Source organism: Melospiza melodia, unplaced genomic scaffold (assembly GCF_035770615.1).
Source record: "Melospiza melodia melodia isolate bMelMel2 unplaced genomic scaffold, bMelMel2.pri scaffold_206, whole genome shotgun sequence".
Lineage (NCBI taxonomy): Eukaryota > Metazoa > Chordata > Aves > Passeriformes > Passerellidae > Melospiza > Melospiza melodia.
The window spans coordinates 81,160-104,813 of record NW_026948544.1 but is presented as its reverse complement, the minus strand read 5'-3'; the positions used below and the strand labels follow the sequence as shown (position 1 = coordinate 104,813).

The window sequence follows — 23,654 nt, the reverse complement described above, 5'->3', positions numbered from 1 at the left end:
TTGATTTATTTTTATACATATTTTTACGTTGTAAGTGTTACAAAAGTAAAAATGCTAACAAAAATATATACTTACTTTCTTTAAAAAAATTACTCTGCCTCTACCCATATAAAAGCCAAAAAGAACCCCTTAAATTTATGTGTATTTAATTTTTTTAAAAATTATGTTTATTATATTTATATCCAAATTTATATTCACAATGTATATTGGTGTGTATAATGTTTAACTTTTCATTTTTCATGTCCGATTACTTTATAAATTTATTTTCTATTTTACATCTGTTAGTATTCCTTATATTTATTTATATATTTTTATTAATATCTTCATATATTTATTATTTATTTGTGTTAGGATTTTTACTTCTGTAACACTTTGAATTTTGAAAAATATTGAAATTCAGTTTAAAAAAAGGGGTTCTTTTTGGCTTTAATTTGAGACAGGATTTTTTTTTAATAATCTTTTTTTCAGGCTCATATTCACTTGTACATTTAAAATGTATACTAATGTATACTCTTATTTGTATTCTCCATTACACCTCTTCCTGATATTTATATTTACTTAAATAATCAAGATATATATTTCTCAATATTGATATATTTGATATTTCTATGTATATTTATAACAGTAATATCCATATTCATATTATTTATAATAAAAACCCTGCCTCTAACCCAGTAAGAACCAAAAAAAACCCCAACCCTTTCTTTTAAAAGATATTTAAATCTATATCCTTATGTTTTCATATTTATATTCACATTTGTATTTACAATGTATACTAATGTATATTGCTTACTTATACATTTATCTTTATCAATGTCAATTTATAAATAAATTTATATTCTATATTACATCTACTCCAAGCACTTATTTATATATTTTATACATATTTTGATATATTGATTATATATTCCTGTGTCAAGATTTGTACTTCTGTAACACTTATGTTATTTAAAATAAAACCCCTGCCTCTACTGAAATGAAAGCCAAAAAATTCCCTTTCCTTTAAAATATATTTACATATTTTTATATTTTTATTCCCATTTATAATTTATATTGCCATATAATGTTATTTATATTCTATATTACAAATCTGCATTTTACTTACTTATATTTATATTTTAGTTAAGATTCTCTTTATATAATTATTATATATTTCAAATTGCTGAACTATGAATATAAAGATTCACATTTTTATAATACTTATATTATTTAAAATGAAACTCCTGCCTATAACCAAATAAAAACCAAGGACACCCCTTTATTTAAACATTAGTTAAAATTCTATTCACATCTACAAATTTAATTTATTATACTTATAGATGTGATAGATTAGAGAGAATACCTTTTAATAAAAAAATAATAGATCTATTATTTTTATAATATGTATTTCTTTTACTTATATTTATTCATATTAAATGTTTATAGATATATAAATATGTAATTTATATACCGATATCTGGATTTCTACTTTTATATTATTTCTATTTATATTATTTATAAAAAAAAAACAGCCTATAACCTAAAAAAACCCCAAAAAATCTCCAATTTATTTTAACATTTTTATATTTACATTCTATATATATATATCTTTGTTTATATATATAATAGATTATATAATATATGGTATATAATTGTAACATAGTATATATCAATTAGTTTTACGTATTTATCTATTTGATTGCTAGATTTCTTTACCACTGTAATGTTATATTTATTTTTAAATTTATATTTATTTCTATTTTCATCTATATATTACACCATATAAATTCATTAACCTGTCACATCAGAGCCATAAAAATACTGTACCTTTGTCAGCAGCAGTACGCAGCACAAGCTCATCCCATCGCAGCACAGCAAAATAAAACCTATTTCTATTACTAACAGAACAAACATCCCACAACATTGAACCCCAATAAAAACTGAAATAAACCAAACTGTAAATAACTGATAGTGGGATTTGAAAGTAGCCCTAAACCTCCGCACATTCTCATCATAAACTGCCTCCTACACCAATATCTCAAACACCCAAATACACCTTGAAAATGACACAGCTGCTAATAAAAACGCCCAGTAAAAATTCAAGCAAAGCAACTCACTACACTCAAAACTGTACAACTGACCCTAAACATTACTAAAAAAAAACCTCTACCTTTATGCACAAATAATAACATATAATCTATAAAAGCTATTTGACAAAATTAAAAAAATATTAAAACCATGAAAATAAAAAATCTAAATTATTAAAATACTAAAAAATACCACGAACTAAATTAAAAAAATATTGCCTATAACACCCCACCATATAAATGCCCCTGTCCCAAAAAATATAAATAAAAAAAACTATCAAACCAGAAAGAAATCAGAACTTAGGAACACCAAAACCATAGCGTCCAAAAAGTCACACCACATCCCTTATCATACACCAACTACAAACAACATAAAACAATACAACGAGTTCTTAAAAACCACCTTAAAACCACTACATTGAAAAACATTTCAAAAATTAAAAACTGCATTTAACAAAAGCCCTCTAATAAATTCACACCCAAAACTCCAGCAGCCCAGCTGGCCCTACCAAAGCTCTAGGTTTATACATACAGTAAACAAAACCAAAATCGCAGTAATACCTATCAGAAGTCTATGAAAGAAACCTATTGAAATTACTCCTACCTCAAATACAAACCAACCCATCCAAAGTCAGCTTCACTCAAAAAACAATCTACACAGAGTTAATAACAGCAAGAAATAGAACAACACACCATATACGACCAATTAATATAATAGTTTAAAAAACAAAAAGAAAAAAAAGTGTTTTTTTTTCTTCACTAACTTCTTTTATTAGCTAGAACAAAGGCTTTTGCCAGGACTGTAACAACAACTCCTTCTTCTTCTGAAAGGTCCCTTCTCATTCCCAAATTCCTTACAACTTCGGAGTTTAAATCCAAGCAAAAAAGCAAAATTCGTGCACTTGTACGTTCGATGCTACTGTCAGATTCTCTGTTTCCCTCCACATCTTCTTACATTTTCAGTCTTCACGCTGTCCTGCCGTGATGAGTTGACAAAAGATTTTGGTAAATGTTAAGAGAGGATTTCCCTCCCTCCCCAGAACTGGGTTCCTCAGCGCATTTCACTCAATCCCAAACCGGCAATGATGCACGCTCACCTGAAACAGGGGAATAAATCTGTAAAGGTCACTAAATAAATAAAAGCGCATCCCCATTGTTCCAGCACTCAGCAGCCCATGCGGCCAAGGTCAGAGCTCTCTGCTCACCGAGGACACAGCAACCAGCACGGACCTTTCTCCCACTGTCCAGCACAGACCTGCAAAGGCAGAGAGGAGTTTACAGAGACCGGGACGCGGCGGGACGGGACGGGACGGGCGCCCGGCCCGACCTTCCAAAGCTGTCGGCAGCGAGGGCGGGGAGCGCCACGGCCCCGCTCCGCCGCCTGCCCGGGGCCGCCCCGCCGGGATTGTCCGGCCCGCGGTCGCTCCCAGAGCCTGGAGCGGGGCGGGCGCGGGCTCGGGGGCTGCCGCCCTGTTCCGATGCCGCTCGCCTGCCCCCGTCCGCTGCCCCGGAGCGCTACGACCGCACCTCCGCCGCCCGCCGAAACCGGTCCCGCCGGGCCCCCCCCGCCGCGGCCATTCTTCTCGGCCATCGCGTCCCTTTGCACTCCCGAATGTCCTTCCCCCGTCCCCGCCATTTACAGACCCTGGCCCGACCACCGCAAGCTCCCGCCCCTCGCCCTTCCCTCGCTCGGCAGCGGCGTCCTTGCCCCGCCCCCGGCACTCAGCGGCGAGGGGCAGGGCGCTGGCTCGGGGGATGCGATCCCGCTCTGTGGCCACAGGGGGGCAGATTTACAGGGGTGTGCGATTTCCCCGCCCATTTCGCCGCCATCCTGAGAAGGTCAAAGAAAGTCCGCGACATTCACGACGTGCCCTTCCCAAGCTGGCGAGTGAAAGAGGACCCTCGGAAGAGATAGGCGATTAGGCAGATGCCTGTCAGCAACCCGCCTAAATACGGACGCCCGCAGCGCTGCTGACCACATAGTCCGTGTCTTAGACACTAAAAATGCCACATGAAAAGCCGTCGGGGCCGCCCTGGCGTCGGTGTTCCATGCAGGCAGCCGATTAGACCGAGCCGGGTCCTCGACTTCCCAGCCCTTGTCGCCGCCATCTTGAGAAGGTCAAGAAAAACTCCGTGACATCCGCAACTCGCCACTCCCAACATGGCGGGCTCTCGGCTGCCTGGCGGCTGAGAGCTGCAGTACCGCGCTCTGCCCACAAAGCGGCAGCACTGCCGCCCGCCCCAGCCAGGGGCGCAGCGCGCCTCAGGGCTGCGGGCAGAGAAGGCGGCAAAAAATAACAGGGGCGACCCCCAACAAAAACTGCTCTGAAATAAATGCCAAAAACCTGCCTCTTACCCGACCAGAACCAAACAAGCCCCCTTGATTTAAAGCCATGTTTACATAATATAAATAAGAAAAATAGAAATATAAAATTTCACATGCATCTTTACAGTGGACATTGATGTAGCATGTAATTTATATAACATATTCTGTCTGTTCCTATTATTTATATTTACTTATATTTTCTGGTTTGATAAATATCTTTCTATATCGATTGTATATTTCTATGTTTGAAATTACATTTCTATCATGCTTTTATTGTTTAAAATAAAAATCCCATCCTAACTAAAGAAATAAAAAGCTCTATTCTTTTAAACTATATTGAACTGTTTTTATACTTATAGCTTGCATGACTAATATAATGCTTAAATATAAACATAAATGTGAATATAATAATATATAATATGTATCCTATTCACATAATATAAGAAAAAATAAGTTAAAAAAGAATTAATCTGTAAGTTGTAGCAGTAGATATGGTACATATTTTTAATTTTTATATTAACTTTTAGCTATTTATTGTCTATTTCTATACTTAGATTTCTAGCTTTATATTATTTGTATTCATAATTTTTATACTAAAACACTTGCTTTTGCCAAATAAAAAACAAAATCCCCCTTTATTTTAAACTACTTAAAAAAACATACAGTATATCAATATGGTGTAATATATAACAAACTATATAAATAAGATACGATACACATAAATAATCTATTTTATATCAATATCCTATAATACACTATAATAAGATATATGCAGTATTACGGATTGTGTTGATTTATGTTATTTTATATTTTATATAAAGAATTGTTAAATTATTTATCTGCATATATTTGAAACACATTTCTATATTTATACTTTGGTTGCGATTTTTTCTGGGTGTTTTCTGGGTCTTTTCTTGCCCTTGTTGGAATTTTCTTCTGGGTTTTTTTCTGGGTTTTTTCTTGCCCACCTTCAGGGTTTTTTCCTGTTTTTTTCTGGTTTTTTTTCTTGCCCATTTTCAGGTTTTTCTCTAGGTTTCTTCTTGCCCAGCATCGGGGTATTTTTCTGGGTTTTTTCTCACCCATCTTGGGGTTTTTTCCTGGGTTTTTTCTTGCCTATCTTCGTCTGTTTTTCTGGGTTTTAAGCCAACATAGGTACATACCATGTCAGAACATACAATGTAACCCAGCTGGGGATTTTTTATTCTAAATTTAACAATGAGTTGCAAAACCTGGAAAGCACAAGTCACACACACAAGCTTAAATCCAGTCAGCATGTGCTCACACATGCAGAGACGAGCAGACACAGACACAGTCACATGCTCTCACACACGCTCACACACTCTTTCCATTTACACGCTCACTGCATCCCTTACTCGAGACGCAGAAGAAAGTGCTGTAACACATCTTCTGGCTGCTGCTCCCTGACGTCAAATGGTAGATTCTGGGGAAATCAGCAGGCTCGGGGACCTGTGAGATGACAGGAAGGGTCAATGAGTGGCTATCTGACAGCCAGGACTTGTCCCCGCTCGGGACCGATAAATTTTGTACCCAAAATCCCATAGAACACAGATGACCAGTAAAATTTTGATAAATGTTCTACCTAACTGTGACTACGTGCCAGGGCAGGGCAGCTCCGATCATAAATGGCACAATGTAAGTACACACAATATATAAGCTGAGGAAAACAGTGCAAGTGTACACAGGGTGTAAGCATACACCATATAAGGCGACACACTTACATGCTGTGTAAGTACACACGTGTACAAGTCAAGATAGGTACATACAATACAAGCCAGGACTTGATATAACTCTCTGCAAGATGAATTCTTGAACCCTATACCCTTTGAGAAGATGGAACCTCCAGCACTACTGTAGTCATCTCAGGAGGTGCATCTGAAAAAAAAGTTAGGAAAGGAGGCAGACAGTTGAAGGATAACTTAAGAGCTCCAGAAAACATTTGTCCATCGACAAATCCCATCTAGAGCCCAAGTACACCCCACATTACAAATTCCAACTCCCCATGGTTTGTCCTACTGAAGCACGCCATGCAGCAGGGCAGAACAGCTCCGGCACAAACACCTGCAGACACCCGTGACACAGAACGTGACAAACAGGGGGACGTGAAACACGACACATCATGCTTGTGGTGGGGGCCTCGAGGGAAGAGGGCAAAAGGGACCCCAAAGACACACTAGGGAACACGGCACACCGGACAACACGACGCACACCGGAGCTGTTCTGCACTGCCCGCCTGAAAGCTGCCATCAAAAGTAGAGCCTCTCCCTTTAGCTGTCCTAAGAGGCCCTTGGACAAGATTGCCTTTCCCTCTGCTCATTTTTAAATCTGCCCCAAGAACTCCCAACCCACTATTCACTCATCTCCAGGCCATGGCCCCCGACTTATCTTTTGGATGATCGGTGACGTGGATCCACGTTGCACCTGAAATGAGTCTGCCTCCGAGGGCCTCATGAGTGCCGAGGAGCCTCTTGGTCAGCTACAATAAAGTAAACCGAAACCAAAGTGTGATCCAGAGTTACGCGGGCCAAATCCCTGCAAGTCAGCTACTTGCCCTTTCCTGAGTGTGCCTGGCTCCCTCAGGCTCCAGCTTCATCCTGATTCCAAGGCTGTGGCCTTCATTAGGGGTGGCACCTGGGTAAGAGAAAGGCAAAGTTAAATGGCATTGCTGTGAGTGCAGTGGATGACCTTGTGTGCTGTAACACACGGGAATGCCTCTGCTAGGCTTCTGAACAGCCTTGTGTGGGGGGGCCCTCAAATAAACAAATAAACACCCTTTCTCACCCTGCTGCCTGCAAACCCCCTCCCAAGAACTCCTAAATGGATACCTGATCACCCTCTCTCTCCCATGCACAACCCTCAACTCACCTGAAGCTTCAATCTCAAACATCATCCTTGACACTGGGCAGACCTCTCTTGCGACATGATCCATCTGCTGAAAAATTGTTGTTCTTGAGAGCTGAGCAATAAGAACCATTTCTCTCCACTGCTCACCTTGGCTGCTGGTATCCAGATTGACTTCCTAAAAAGAAAGACAAAGAACAGTGCTGTAACACAGTCACCATACACACTTCTGCTGCAGAGACAAATGGGGCCTCACCTGCTCGGGGCAATCCCCTCAACGGGATGGGGCCCTCTGGCACCGATTCAATCCATCTCAATCTGAAAAAAAAGGTAGGACAAGAGTCAAACTGTTGCAGGATAACTGAGGAGCTCCAGATATCCTGTGTCCATCTACAAATCCCACCTAGAGTCCAACTACACCCCACATTACACATTCCAAGTCCCCGGGCCCTCTCCTATCGCACCAGGCTGTGCGGCAGGGCAGAGCAGCTCCGGCACATACGTGTGCTGACACCCGTGAATCAGGACAGGCAGGACAGGACAGACAACAGGGACACAACAGGAACAGAAATCTCTTGGCAAGGAAAATGGCTGCAAGGACTGAGAGAATGCAAAAGGAGATGACTGAGTTCAAACTGACGGTCAGCTGATGAGGCTCAGAGAACCCTGGAGGAAGAAGATGCTAACTGAAGGATTTATTCCAAGAACAGCAAAGATCGATGCCTAGGAATCCTATGCTCAGAATCCTCTGCCTGCCCTCACATTCTTACAAGTCCTACTCCACCACAATGGATCCAGGTGGGGCACAGCTGTCCGTACAGCTCAGAACAAGACCTGACAAGACACCTGACTGGATGCTTCCAAAGAGAGAAGAGAGTCTGATGCCTGTCTGAGCTCCCCAGTCAAAAGTTCTGTGGCCTGGATGCCAGGCCAGGGAATGCAGTGATCACAGATGCTAACAAGGATGCCAAGGTTTATGACAGGCCCCCCTAAGGTAAAAGACATTGCATACACAAACAACACATAATGCACAACAGACACATGACACGAGACACACCGGGACTGCTCTGCCCTGCGCTCCTCAGCACTGGGATCAAAAGTGAGACGTGGCTTGTATGGGGCCTAAGGGGCCACTTCATGAACACCCCCCACCTCCAAATCGGACCCAAAAACCCCTGCCAGTAATTCCCAAACCAGCACCATGCCTTCATCCCCTCTGTGGGTCACAGCCCTCTACTTATCTCTCAGACATCTGGGGATGCCAGTCTGTCTCAGGTGCATAGAAAGGCCACCTCGTCAGCTGGGAAGGTCCTGCTGGCACCGGGCTGGTGTCTCTCAAACAGCTAGATTAAAGAGAACCAAACATCAGTGCCTGACCTTGGCACCGCATCGGCCAAAACCCCACCACTCTGCTACTCACCGCGCTCCTAAGAAGGCCCGGCACCTCCTAACCCTGACCCTCTGCGACACCTGGAATGCAGCTACACCTGAAAGAAAGCTAGAACATATGTCAAACACCACCAGGGTAACTCACAAGCTGCAAACACCTTATGTCAATCTAGGAAGAGCAGCTAGAGCCCAAGTACAGCCCACGTCACAAATTCCAACTCCCCATGGTTTGTCCTACTGAAGCACGCCATGCAGCAGGGCAGAACAGCTCCGGCACAAACACCTGCAGACACCCGTGACACAGAACGTGACAAACAGGGGGACGTGAAACACGACACATCATGCTTGTGGTGGGGGCCTCGAGGGAAGAGGGCAAAAGGGACCCCAAAGACACACTAGGGAACACGGCACACCGGACAACACGACGCACACCGGAGCTGTTCTGCACTGCCCGCCTGAAAGCTGCCATCAAAAGTAGAGCCTCTCCCTTTAGCTGTCCTAAGAGGCCCTTGGACAAGATTGCCTTTCCCTCTGCTCATTTTTAAATCTGCCCCAAGAACTCCCAACCCACTATTCACTCATCTCCAGGCCATGGCCCCCGACTTATCTTTTGGATGATCGGTGACGTGGATCCACGTTGCACCTGAAATGAGTCTGCCTCCGAGGGCCTCATGAGTGCCGAGGAGCCTCTTGGTCAGCTACAATAAAGTAAACCGAAACCAAAGTGTGATCCAGAGTTACGCGGGCCAAATCCCTGCAAGTCAGCTACTTGCCCTTTCCTGAGTGTGCCTGGCTCCCTCAGGCTCCAGCTTCATCCTGATTCCAAGGCTGTGGCCTTCATTAGGGGTGGCACCTGGGTAAGAGAAAGGCAAAGTTAAATGGCATTGCTGTGAGTGCAGTGGATGACCTTGTGTGCTGTAACACACGGGAATGCCTCTGCTAGGCTTCTGAACAGCCTTGTGTGGGGGGGCCCTCAAATAAACAAATAAACACCCTTTCTCACCCTGCTGCCTGCAAACCCCCTCCCAAGAACTCCTAAATGGATACCTGATCACCCTCTCTCTCCCATGCACAACCCTCAACTCACCTGAAGCTTCAATCTCAAACATCATCCTTGACACTGGGCAGACCTCTCTTGCGACATGATCCATCTGCTGAAAAATTGTTGTTCTTGAGAGCTGAGCAATAAGAACCATTTCTCTCCACTGCTCACCTTGGCTGCTGGTATCCAGATTGACTTCCTAAAAAGAAAGACAAAGAACAGTGCTGTAACACAGTCACCATACACACTTCTGCTGCAGAGACAAATGGGGCCTCACCTGCTCGGGGCAATCCCCTCAACGGGATGGGGCCCTCTGGCACCGATTCAATCCATCTCAATCTGAAAAAAAAGGTAGGACAAGAGTCAAACTGTTGCAGGATAACTGAGGAGCTCCAGATATCCTGTGTCCATCTACAAATCCCACCTAGAGTCCAACTACACCCCACATTACACATTCCAAGTCCCCGGGCCCTCTCCTATCGCACCAGGCTGTGCGGCAGGGCAGAGCAGCTCCGGCACATACGTGTGCTGACACCCGTGAATCAGGACAGGCAGGACAGGACAGACAACAGGGACACAACAGGAACAGAAATCTCTTGGCAAGGAAAATGGCTGCAAGGACTGAGAGAATGCAAAAGGAGATGACTGAGTTCAAACTGACGGTCAGCTGATGAGGCTCAGAGAACCCTGGAGGAAGAAGATGCTAACTGAAGGATTTATTCCAAGAACAGCAAAGATCGATGCCTAGGAATCCTATGCTCAGAATCCTCTGCCTGCCCTCACATTCTTACAAGTCCTACTCCACCACAATGGATCCAGGTGGGGCACAGCTGTCCGTACAGCTCAGAACAAGACCTGACAAGACACCTGACTGGATGCTTCCAAAGAGAGAAGAGAGTCTGATGCCTGTCTGAGCTCCCCAGTCAAAAGTTCTGTGGCCTGGATGCCAGGCCAGGGAATGCAGTGATCACAGATGCTAACAAGGATGCCAAGGTTTATGACAGGCCCCCCTAAGGTAAAAGACATTGCATACACAAACAACACATAATGCACAACAGACACATGACACGAGACACACCGGGACTGCTCTGCCCTGCGCTCCTCAGCACTGGGATCAAAAGTGAGACGTGGCTTGTATGGGGCCTAAGGGGCCACTTCATGAACACCCCCCACCTCCAAATCGGACCCAAAAACCCCTGCCAGTAATTCCCAAACCAGCACCATGCCTTCATCCCCTCTGTGGGTCACAGCCCTCTACTTATCTCTCAGACATCTGGGGATGCCAGTCTGTCTCAGGTGCATAGAAAGGCCACCTCGTCAGCTGGGAAGGTCCTGCTGGCACCGGGCTGGTGTCTCTCAAACAGCTAGATTAAAGAGAACCAAACATCAGTGCCTGACCTTGGCACCGCATCGGTCAAAACCCCACCACTCTGCTACTCACCGCGCTCCTAAGAAGGCCCGGCACCTCCTAACCCTGACCCTCTGCGACACCTGGAATGCAGCTACACCTGAAAGAAAGCTAGAACATATGTCAAACACCACCAGGGTAACTCACAAGCTGCAAACACCTTATGTCAATCTAGGAAGAGCAGCTAGAGCCCAAGTACAGCCCACGTCACAAATTCCAACTCCCCATGGTTTGTCCTACTGAAGCACGCCATGCAGCAGGGCAGAACAGCTCCGGCACAAACACCTGCAGACACCCGTGACACAGAACGTGACAAACAGGGGGACGTGAAACACGACACATCATGCTTGTGGTGGGGGCCTCGAGGGAAGAGGGCAAAAGGGACCCCAAAGACACACTAGGGAACACGGCACACCGGACAACACGACGCACACCGGAGCTGTTCTGCACTGCCCGCCTGAAAGCTGCCATCAAAAGTAGAGCCTCTCCCTTTAGCTGTCCTAAGAGGCCCTTGGACAAGATTGCCTTTCCCTCTGCTCATTTTTAAATCTGCCCCAAGAACTCCCAACCCACTATTCACTCATCTCCAGGCCATGGCCCCCGACTTATCTTTTGGATGATCGGTGACGTGGATCCACGTTGCACCTGAAATGAGTCTGCCTCCGAGGGCCTCATGAGTGCCGAGGAGCCTCTTGGTCAGCTACAATAAAGTAAACCGAAACCAAAGTGTGATCCAGAGTTACGCGGGCCAAATCCCTGCAAGTCAGCTACTTGCCCTTTCCTGAGTGTGCCTGGCTCCCTCAGGCTCCAGCTTCATCCTGATTCCAAGGCTGTGGCCTTCATTAGGGGTGGCACCTGGGTAAGAGAAAGGCAAAGTTAAATGGCATTGCTGTGAGTGCAGTGGATGACCTTGTGTGCTGTAACACACGGGAATGCCTCTGCTAGGCTTCTGAACAGCCTTGTGTGGGGGGGCCCTCAAATAAACAAATAAACACCCTTTCTCACCCTGCTGCCTGCAAACCTCCCTCCATCCACAATAACTCCTAACTGGACACGTGCTCACCCTCCCTCTCCCCATCACAATCCTCAACTCATCAGAAGCCTCAGTCTCAAACATCATCTTGGACACTGGGCAGATCCCTCTTAAGACATCATGAATCTGCTGAAAATTTGTTGTGCTTGACACAGCTTGGTATTTCAGGGAGTCTCACTCCTCAATTAAAAAAAAAAAAAAAAAAAAAAAAAAAAAAAAAAAAAAAACAGAGCAAAACCAAAAATTACAAAGGCACCTTACCACCCCTAAACACAAAACCCAAAATCACAAACCTAAACATTCCCTGTGTTCTATGCTGTTTTCTTCACAGAATCTTCCAAGCCTCTGTGCTTTAGATGGCCAGCAACACCTGCTGAAAACAAGCTGAGACGAGATGAAAGAGCCTCTTCGCTGAAATGGGAGGAGAGCTCTTACCCCAACACATCCCAGACAGGGTATGAAGCCCCTCAGCCACGGCTGGGGTTAATAACCCCTGGTGGTGCCCGCCTCTCGTTCCCATGCCACCCAGGAAAAGGGAGGGAGCTAATCCCACCAAGCCCTCAGAGCAGCTGCAGCTGTTTAGCTCTGACTCAGATTCAAGGGGAGTAAAGGGCTTGTTAGAGAAGAAAGTTCTTCAGAAAAATAGCAGTACTTTCTTTTTTGCAACAACTACTTGGAGCAGAAGAACAGAAAACTGGCAAGATATAAAACTTTGTGGTAAGGTTACTTAGCTGGATAAATTGGGTAATTGAGTAATTTGCTGTTACCTTCTATAATTATTCTGTGTTTAACAAAAGCCATCTAATAAATTCACACCCAAAACTCCAGCAGCCCAGCTGGCCCTACCAAATCTCTATGTTTATGCATACAGTAAACAAAACCAAAATCCCAGTAATACCTATCAGAAGTCTATGAAAGAAACCTATTGAAATTAATCCTACCTCAAATACAAAACAACCCATCCAAAGTTAGCTTCACGCAAAAAACAATTTACACAGAGTTAATAACACCAAGAAATAAAACAACACACCATATACCACCAATGAATATAACAGTGAAGAAAAAAAAACCACTTTTTTTTTTTGTTTGTTTTTTAAACTAACTTCTTTTATTAGCTAGAACAAAAGATTTTGCCAGGACTGTAACAACAACAACTTCTTCTTCTGAAATGTCCCTTCTTCTTCCCAAATTCCTTAAAACTTCTGAATTTACATCCAAGCAAAAAGCAAAATTCGTGCACTTGTGCATTCCATGCTCCTGTCAGATTCTCTGTTTCCCTCCACATCTTCTTACACTTTCAGTCTTCACGCTGTGCTGCCGTGATGAGTTTGACGGAAGAATTGGTAAACGTTAAGAGAGGATTTCCCTGCCTCCCTCCCCAAAGCTGGTTTCCTTAGTGCATTTCACTCAATCCCAAACCGGCAATGATGCACGCTCACCTCAAGGCTCACAGCTGCTCGGCTAAACTCGGCTATTGTCGGCTGCATTCGGCTGTACTCGCCTCTTCAGCGCGGCTCTGCTCTCTGCGCTTCGGCCGAACTCGGAGCCGCTCTCTGCGCTCGGCGCGGCTCGACTCGCTTCGGCAGAACTCGGAGCCGCTCAGCGCACTCGGCGCGGCTCGGCTCGCCTCGCTTCGGCGGAACTCGGAGCCGCTCTGTACGTTCGGCGCGGCTCGGCTCGCCTCGCTTCGGCCGAACTCGGAGCCGCTCAGTGCGCTCGACGCGACTCCGCTCGGCTCCCTGAGAGCGGGCAAGCGGCGGCGCCTCACGTTAAACTCGCCCGGCTCGGGGCTCTCCTGCTGCCGCGTCCCGCGGGCGGCCCGGCCATCGCACGGACACGATCGGGAGCGCGGCGTGCCGCAGGAGCTCATTAGGCTGTGACCGCGCTCGCGCTAATTAGCGCGCACGAGAGCAGCGGGCTCGGTTCGGCTGAGCTCGGCTCGATTCAGGCAGCCTCGCAAGCCTGGCCTCGGTTCGCTCGAGGCCGTCAGGTTCGGCCGGTCTCGCCTTGGTTCGGCTGAGCTCGTTGCATTCGGCCGAAGGCGGCGTCGTTCGTTCGTGTTTTTATAAATATCTTTCTATATTGACTGTATATTTCTATATTTAGATTTATATTTCTATAATATTTCTTTTATTCAAAATAAAACCCCCATCTCTAGCCAAATAAATACAAAAAACCACCTTCTTTCAAACGATATTGAAATATTTTTATACTTAGTATAATTATACGCACATTTATAGTTAGTTTCTTTTGATGCAGTGTATTATTAATTACATATAATATACATAAAATTCTAGAAATGGATTTAAATTATTATTTATGTATCATATCTACTGCTACAACTAATTTTTTCTTGTTTTTAAACTTTTTATATATATATATATATCTGTATTTATTTATGATATATTCCTATACTTACATTTCTACCTTCATATTATTTGTATTTATAATTTTTATAATCAAAACCCTGCCTATTGACAAATAAAAAAAGCCTGCTTTATGTAACGATTTTAAAAAATATTTTCATATTTATAATTTTCATATTTATATTTATAATTTATTCTATATTACATGAGAACACATCTGCTCCTGCACCCCAGTGGGGCTCCCTCTCCTGGGGACCTTGGGGTGCCCCAACGGCATCAGAGCCCAGAGTCTTCACCCTCTTCTCCTCTATTTAGAAACTACACTACAACTCTTTTCTGGAAACAAAGATATTACCTAAATCCTCTCCCCATGTCCCAGACAGATAGATATTCAGTTATTAGTTGGCTGGGCAGCAGTTTCTTAAATAGAATGATAAACAAGACGTGAACATTTTAGCTACAAGCAAATAGGCAAATCTGAACAAGGTACTGATGGCCAGCCACAGAAGTTATTTTGAAGCAATTTTTTAAACAATAAAATACTGATACCACAAAAATAAAGCAAAAAGCTAACTACTGGCTAAAAAAAAATTAACTTTTGACAGCAACAACATTCCAACCACACAGGTTTTTTCCCGATGTCATACTTTATAACTACCTCTCTTGGGAATTCTCATCATGTATCCCAAAAGGAATAAATACCTTAGAGCGTCCTAAAGCAAAAAGTAGCACACATGAGCTCCTCACACTCCCGGGAGGCCGGCACAGCGTGCACTGAGTCAGCAATGAATTCTGCTCAGTGAAGGTCTGCAAACAAAGGTTCAACTGATGAATTTAACTGATTTTAAAGGGAGGTTTTCTAAGCACTGAAGCACAACAAAGAACAAGCAACAACAATTCTTAAAAAAATCTGCAAGTTTTATTTAGCATATATGTGACTGATTTCCACGCTGTGGCTTCTCACTTTGATTTGTCTGTAGGTTCAGGAAGATGACAATGCACACTCTGCCCTCCCTGAGCCCCCCACAGCAGCTGAGCGCTGCTCTGTGTGCTCAGATCATCAGGAACTGGATTACACGTGCCCGGATGGACTGGAACTGCTCTGCTGCAGATTCAGGAGACGATGGCACAGAGGGGCTGGCCGAGGCGTCGTCCCAATTCCATTTCTGTGTGACGAGAAGCAGTTCGTTCCCAACAGCTGCAACAATCCCCAGCTCCCTTCCACGGTGAGTACCGATGGCACACAAATGGCAGCCCGAGGAAATCGTGTTCTGGGCTCTAAGTGGTTGGGACAGGGTCTGATTTGTTGTTTTGTACTTGTATGAAGATTAGTACAACAGGGCTCTGATGGATGACATGGCAACACAGAATTAAAAACTCCTCGATAGGATTACATCGACTTCTAGGAAAAGACAAAAGCTTAGGACCCTTCTGAAATCTACTTTTAATCCAAAGCACGGGGATTGTCAGCATGCTGCACCTTCCAGCTTTTCAAAGCAGCTTCCCTCTGAAGACCAGGAAACATTGATTTCTACAGAAACAACGGGCAACCCCCAGGCTAATCTCAGCACTACTGTTTAATAGGGGACCTGCCAGCGTGCCAGTCCAGCTTCAAGTGTGCTTTACTTCAGTCTAACGTCCCCACAAAATTCTTCTCACATCTTCCAACCCTGAAATCTTATCTTCCCCTAAAGCTTCTCTTCATTAGCAATTTCCAAGTAACATGGTATTTTTACAACATTCAAAAATGTCATGCTGGACTGTGCTAGAGAGTAATCTGCAAATATAAGCTTAGCAAAGTTTGAATTGACTTGTCCAGAGAAAAAAACTACAAGTGAACACCTACACCTGCCTACAAAGAGCTAACAAGCCCCTGGCAGCTGCCAGCATCAAAGCGCAGCGGATGTCTCTAATACAGGGTAAGGATAACAATATCACCTTCTGTTCTCTCCAGCTTCTTTTCCCTGCAGTCGTATTTTGCTTCTTATGATTTTTTTAGTCCCCGTATCTTCTTGGACAGCACCGAGCCCGACGACAAGGACACGAGAGTCTTTCCCTGCCGGGCGGAGAGAACCAGGAAAACAGTTAAAATAAGAACAGGGCAGTTTGAAATTCATACTTGCAACGAGAAGCAGCGCCTAACCAACAGAACAAAAGTAAACAAAGCATGACACCTCCCTGGGGACAGAAGACTCACAAACTCTCCAGGATTTACAATTCTAGCCACCAACCCCTTCAGGACAGCAGCCAAGTGTCCCCTGGGGTGGTGCTGCACCAAAGAACCATCTGAGAGGTTCCAAAGAGTGAAATGCACAGTATTTTGCAAAGACAAAAAATCTTGCAAAATAACAAAAATACAATAGATGTAAACTACAGGGCAAGAGTACAAGTGTTACCTTTGGCAGCTGGAACCATCCAGGTGAGCACCTGATAACTGGATCCTCACCAGAGTTTGAACCCTTCAGGACACAGAAGGGTTTTCCCCAGGAATTTCACAGACTGAGTTTTGACAGAAGCACGCTCGCCGGATCCTCAGAAACGTCGCCCATTCTCCAGGCGTCTGGAGAGAACTGCAAATGGCTCTCATGTAGTTGGAGCTGGTTCTGTAAGGTCTCAGGGTGAATTTCACCAGATGCAACCAAATTGGGCAACTCCCAGTGGGACAGAAGGAACCCAAAGCTTGGGTAAGCAGAGCTGCAGCAAATACTGAGGAAACAAACATAACAGCGTAAAAGATAATAAACCATCCTTTTTTTTCCCTTGCTTTTGTTTTTTTTTTTTCTTATTCAGATCAGCATAGCAATTAAAGAGAAGGTGAAAAACTCACCATTACTGAACATTTCATCACCTGTAAGCTGAGCATCCTTAGCATAGGGGACTCCAAAGTTAAAATTCACTGATTCCTGGGAAATGAAACCAAATATCGTATGGTAAATAATCAAACAGCAGACATAAAAATTTGTTTCCTCTAAGGACTTTCAGGTACGTATGTATCTTTGCATTACACATTAGAACATACACTTTATACCATCACCTAATACATAATAATTTACCTTTAAATTTTGATAGTATAGCATGAATTTTTAACTTAAACTGGTGATCTATTATTATTCAGTTGGTGCCTAAAGTTATTTCTGCTGTCACGTTCAAAAAAACATGAATTTTTTTTACTGGAATGAGCAATTGATTTCAAAGTCATCACAAGCCCACCAAAACACAAAGCTGGGTTCACTGGACGGGTCTGTGAGCTAGAAGTAGTTAGGCTTGTACTTCCCTCTTGTTCTTCCAGAACCAATAAATGCTGTCAACAAAACCAGGATCTTTAGCCCACTGCTGTGAAAGATTCTACAAGGATGATGGTTTGATTTGTGTTTAGAAGTTTTGATTTGAAATGGCCAGTCCAATGGATAAAGACAGTTTAAGTAGTATTACATTACTATTGTTATTATTTCTATTATGATTTTTACTAGTACTACTACTATTATTATCACCTGCTACTGGAAGAAACAAACCAGTAGTACCTATACTTAATTACTTTTATTTCCAGAAAATAATAAAGAAAAAGAACCAAACCAAAAAAGTCACTTCCTACCTTTTATATCAAGGGATGAAAAATTTCTCTTGGGCTCTTCTCCAATTGATCAAGACTCATAGCACTGAAAGGCAAACAAAACAGTGCTTTATAGAAGGCCAGGTGCACGTTTCAAGGCTGAACCACCAACTGATTGCAGTGACAGCACTTACAACATGAATCGTTCCCAGAGCCTCTGTTCAATGGAATGTTCTGTGGAACTGCCATTTCTTTCCCAAAACACTAACTTCCAACACTTCCTAAACTTATCTTGTATTTTAAAACCACAGAAGTTAGTGAGACTCTGTGCGGAGGTCAGCTTTAAATTTATTTCCTTCTAAAGCACAGAGCTCTGTTCCATCACCCTTCCCTTCGGCTCTACACTGGATCATGGTGAGCATTTGAGGAGTGCTCAAGAACCAATTCGATTTCTCTCTTTTTCTAGTTCTCTCTACTCTTAAATAATGCAAGACAAGTCAAATGAAAAATGACAAGTTCAGCATCAAAGCCACACTTTTTCCCTTTGTCTGCTCAAGAACAGGCTCTAAATCCACTTCTTGCTGCCTTCAACGATTCAGACTTGCAAAACCATTTTGACATGTTTTACAGCTTTATCATAACCCACAGAACGCAAGCTCTGTATTACAGGAAAAGGTAATTCACAGGCCAATATCTAAAGAGACCACTTACTTGTAAATACATACCTTGATAGAGATCGCACTGAGAACGTTTCTGTGGGACTCTAAGGGAGACATATTTTCTGAGTATCCTGTAAACAAGAAAAGCTACGATATATTACAAGACATCCCCACTTTTTCTACATATTCAAATAGGATTTTTAATAAAAACAATTCAGTTAAAAAAGAAGGAAGAAAATCAAGGTAATTTTACTCAGCTATATTTACTCCTGATTTAGAGGGAAAAAAAAGTCACGGGTGCTGCAAAGAAAAAAAAAGTGAACCATAAACGCTTACAGTAGAATTTTAAAACAAGTGCTTGCATAAAAGAATCTTACGGAACGTGAAGTAGAACAAAAAGTGAAACCACTATCAGACCTGCCTATTTTCTCACCATTGTACAAGAAAATCCTAAAAGCATTATAAAGTCGCTGCCTAAAACCGGTCATGGGATGTAACCAAGAACAATTGAGGCATTTGCTAATCTAGACAGAAACCTTTTCTGGATGCAAGTGTCAGATCACAAGTTTTGTCTTTCAGAAGCTCGACAATGCTGGAAAGCATTTTCCCTGGGGCTCGGGAGGGCAGGGGCGGAAGGGGGGGTGACTTTGCAGCTCGCACCTGTGCCATCCGAAGCATACAGCCCGCCCGCTCCCTGCGCTGGGCATTCTCCCGGCCATCTCTGGCTTTACCGCTCAGCGCCGCTCCATCCGCTGTCACGGCACAAAGAGCCACGAGCACTAACGCAGGCAGCAACCCCGTCATGCCGGCGATACCGCAGCGCTCCCTGCTCGCAGCGCCCAACACGCGGCGGAGCCGCCTCCGCCCGCAGCACCGGCAGCAGCCCGAGGGAGACGGCTGCAGCTCGGGGGCTCCTCCGGCGCCTCCGCCAGCCCGAGGGCGGCCGCCCCACCGGGACCGCGGCAGCGCCCGGCGCCGCTCGCCCGGGGCGGCTCCTGCAGCTCCCGGCCCGCGGCAGCAAAGCACCGCCTCGCCCTCCGCCATCGGCGGGCGGCAGCGCCCCCGCCCCCGGCACCGCTGAGTGCGGCCGAGGAACCGGGCGGACGCTCCTTCCGCGCTGCTCAGCTCCGGGCGGGCGGCCAGACGGAGGCTGCGCCCCTCCAGCGTCGCTGTCCCGCGCGGGAGAGGCGCCGGCAGCTGCGCGCGCACAGCCCCGCGCGGCCGCCTGGCACGCCAGCCACTCATGTGCCGCGTCAGCCGTTGCGTCACACGCCGCGCCAGCAGCATGGCCTGCCGGGAGTTGTAGTCTCGGGCTGACAGCCACCGCTCCGTCCCCCGCCACCGGGAGCTGCAGTCCCTCCTGGGCATCAAACAGGTCCTTCGCCCCAGGGCTGGGAAGGACCTGAGGCAGCACCGCTCCTCTCCAATGCCCTCTCTTTTTCCCTCCAACTCTTTTTACTTTTTTCACTCTGTTTTTCACCACTTCCCTTCCCCTTCCCTTCCCCTTTCCTTTCCTTCCCCTTTCCTTTCCTTTCCTTTCCTTTCCTTTCCTTTCCTTTCCTTTCCTTTCCTTTCCTTTCCTTTCCTTTCCTTTCCTTTCCTTTCCCTTCCCTTTCCCTTCCCTTTCCCTTCCCTTTCCCTTCCCCTTTCTTGTATTTCTAATCTTGGTTTACCTTTCCACCTTTAGAATAAAAAAGCAGCAGTAGAAACTTTCAGGCTACCCGAGAGTAAAAAAAAAAAAAATCCAAAACGAAAATGATTTAAAGAAAACTATTTATTCCCTGGGAGCCTGAAATTTTCTACTGCTGCACGTGACATAGAGCTTTTATTCCTTCTTACAGATAGTTGATATTTTATATATATTTATCGTTTATATTGATGCATTATATTAATAACTATATATAATATGCACCTTATTCAAAAAATATACGGGAAATATTTTTTAAATTATTTACCATATCTACTGCTACAACTTATTTTTCCTTATATTTCTAATTTTTATATAAATCTTTAATGTGTTTATGATATATTTCTATACTTATATTTCTACCTTTATATTATTTGTATTTGTAATTTTTACACGAAAACCCCTGCTTTGGCAAAGAAAAAACAAAACCATCCATTATTTTAAACTACCTAAATATTTCTTTATATTAATATTTATCATAATATACAACAAATGATAGATATAGATAGATAGATATATCACATCCGTATTTATATCTATTTTATATCCATTTCCGATAATATTTTTCATAAAATAAAATATATTTTCATAAAATATAATATGCAGTATTACTTGTATTATATATTGTATCAATTTATGTTATTTTACATTTACAATTTAATATTAATTTTTTATATATCTGCATATAGTTGCAATACATTTATATATTTGTATTTTTGTTTGGGTTGTATTTACATTTATATTCTCTATTCATATATCTATAAACATACACAATACTCTATTAAAATTAGAATAACTTATTGTAACATATAATGACTTATGTTACATGTTAAATTTTAAAAATTGACCGAATATATAAAAATAAAATTGGCTCATTCCCATTGCTACACATCTATTTCTTTTGTTTCAATATAGTTAGAGTCATAATTGCATATTTAAAATCCAATTCCTAAATGAAACGACAAAACAAACAGCGTCAAATTCCCACCAATGTCTTCCAAAAACATCAAGATACCTCCAACAGCCAAACAAGTGTCAGCAAAAAAACAAAGAACACTCTTTTCAATAACAATTCTCATCACGACAGAAAAATGGAACCAAAATAAAAGAAAATCCTATAGAAACACACACAGCAAATTACAAAAAGTACTAAAAAAAAGTCAAACCAATCTACTAAACTCAAGCCAGTGCCACTCACCCTGAATGACGTTACTAAAAAAAAAAACCCAACAAAATTCTACCTCTACACTAACTCAAGGAATAAACAATCCTCTGTAAAAATAACTTTAAAACCTGAACTAATTAACAAAATGGAAAAACATCTCAACCACTAAAAACTAAGAAATTAACTACCCAAATAAATAAATACTTTAAAAACCCACCATATAAATACCCATGTTCCCAAAGAAAACCCTGATAAACAATACTCAAATACATTAAAAGACAACAACAACAACAACAAGAAAATAAAGAAACCAACAACAGGAATAATACCAAAAACCAGATAAACTTAAATCTGCAACCAAAAAATTATTCCCAACTGAATAAACCCATAGTGCCTCAAGCTATCAAAATAAAAATACCACCTAGAAACAAACACAAAGACTAAAGACAAACGTAACCATAAACAATGTCCCCCAAATTACCCGTAGCCATAAAACATACACTACAATCAAATAAACCAAACAAATAAAAGCCCTGGAAGACGATAAACACACATGCAATTATAAAGATTAAAAACCCGCTGCTATGAACGACAGGACGCTACCTCAAGCCCCCCAAAACAAACACTACACACTCACGCTAATAAAAGCCACCGCAACAGAATTAAAATGCGAACCGCTGCTTCACGCTACGACCCGTAAAAACCACTGCGCTCCCTTCTAAACATAATACCCGGGAAAAAAAAAAAAAAAATCCGACTACAAAACCCAATCCAAAACAAACCATTATCATCCCTACCGGCACCGAGAACCGTGCCCCTCAGGAAGAACACCGTATCCCTTAGCGGACACCCGCTGCAAACCAAACCCAGCGATGCCACCCAGCCTCCAAAGCGCCTCCGAGCCACGGCACCGCCGAACCTGGTGCGGCCGAACCCCGCGCTCGCTGCCGGCCCCGGACGGAGCGCGGCTCCCGGCAGGAAAGCGGCTCCTGCGGCGGCTGCTCCGGCACGCGGGGCCGGCGCCGCCCCGGGGAGCCCCGCCCGCTGCCCCTGCCCGGCGGGGCCGGCACCGGGCCCGGGGCTACCGGCGGCGCCCGAGCCCCGCGCCCGGAGCGGACGGAGCGGCCGGCACCGCCCGGGCCGGCGCAGCAGCGCCCGCGCCGCCTCTGCCGCCCTTGGCCGGCCCGGCCCGGCTCCCCTCGGCTCCGCGCGGCTCGCACCGGCGCGGCTCCGCCACTGCCGCCCTTGGCCGGCCCGGCCGCGCCGAATCCCCCGTGCGCCCCGGCAGCTGCCCGGGCCGTGCCAGCAGCGCTCCCGAGCCGGAACGTTCCGGGCCGGGCCGCGGGCACGAGAAGCGCCCTCCAATGCAGCGGCACAGCCCCATTGCAGCCCTGCAAACGCTGCCGGAGCTGCGGCTTCCCGCAAGCCAACCCCGAAACCGCAGACGGGGCGCACCTCACTTCAACAAGGGCAAAGAAATGCGTTCTCCCCTAAAATTTCACCCCCTAGGAGAGCAGAAAAGAAGGGGCGCTCCCCAAATGAAAGCCTTCGACTGATGGGAAAGGGCGATTTCAACCTCCATTCAAACCCTTCAAAAGGAGGGACACAAGGGCTGCCCCCTCCATTTAAACCCGAGGGTGATGAAAATGGGGTGGGCTGCCTTCAAATCAAACCCATAATGCCACAAGAATACTTTTCCCATTCCCCTTAGAATAGAACGCAAGGATTCCCTGTCACCCCCGGGATACCCCTAACAGCCTGGAAAAGGCAGCTTTTCCTGCAATCAACACCCTTAAATCCACAAGTCAAGAGGGATCCCCTCAGGTCAAACGCAGACAATAAAAGAAGAGGAGCTGCTTCCTTCTCCTTAATTCCTTTTGTCTTCATAAGCTCCATTTTTGTTCCTGGGGAACCGGGGAGGGACTAGCAAGATGAAATTGCAAAGGGGAAGGAGAAAATTCCCCGCTCCAAACCCACACGGGCTCACCTGTTCGGCTGCTGCTCCCCGGCACAAAGATTTGTCCCTCGGCACCTCCTTTAAGCGATGCTCCACGTACCCAAGCGCGGATCCAGGTGTCCCCCCGACCCTGTGGGAAGCTCTCGC

The 23,654-nt window shown here is 44.3% G+C and overlaps 2 long non-coding RNA genes across 5 annotated transcripts; both read right to left on the bottom strand.

Moving 5' to 3' along the window:
- Positions 1-2,817: 2,817 nt before the first annotated feature.
- On the bottom strand, positions 2,818-3,799 carry LOC134433573 (uncharacterized). Of its 2 annotated transcripts, none has more exons than XR_010031644.1 (3): positions 3,711-3,799; positions 3,164-3,321; positions 2,818-3,042 (listed from the first exon to the last, which is right to left on the bottom strand). It is a non-coding gene; the product is annotated as an uncharacterized LOC134433573 (long non-coding RNA). The 2 variants fall into 2 exon arrangements; XR_010031646.1 differs by lacking the exon at positions 3,711-3,799 and adding an exon at positions 3,594-3,679.
- An 11,587-nt stretch (positions 3,800-15,386) lies between these two features.
- On the bottom strand, positions 15,387-19,638 carry LOC134433572 (uncharacterized). Of its 3 annotated transcripts, none has more exons than XR_010031641.1 (7): positions 19,359-19,638; positions 18,765-18,829; positions 18,082-18,145; positions 17,317-17,392; positions 16,886-17,195; positions 16,428-16,545; positions 15,387-15,833 (listed from the first exon to the last, which is right to left on the bottom strand). It is a non-coding gene; the product is annotated as an uncharacterized LOC134433572 (long non-coding RNA). The 3 variants fall into 3 exon arrangements; XR_010031642.1 differs by having other exon boundaries at positions 15,387-15,767; XR_010031643.1 differs by having other exon boundaries at positions 16,936-17,195.
- Positions 19,639-23,654: the final 4,016 nt, after the last annotated feature.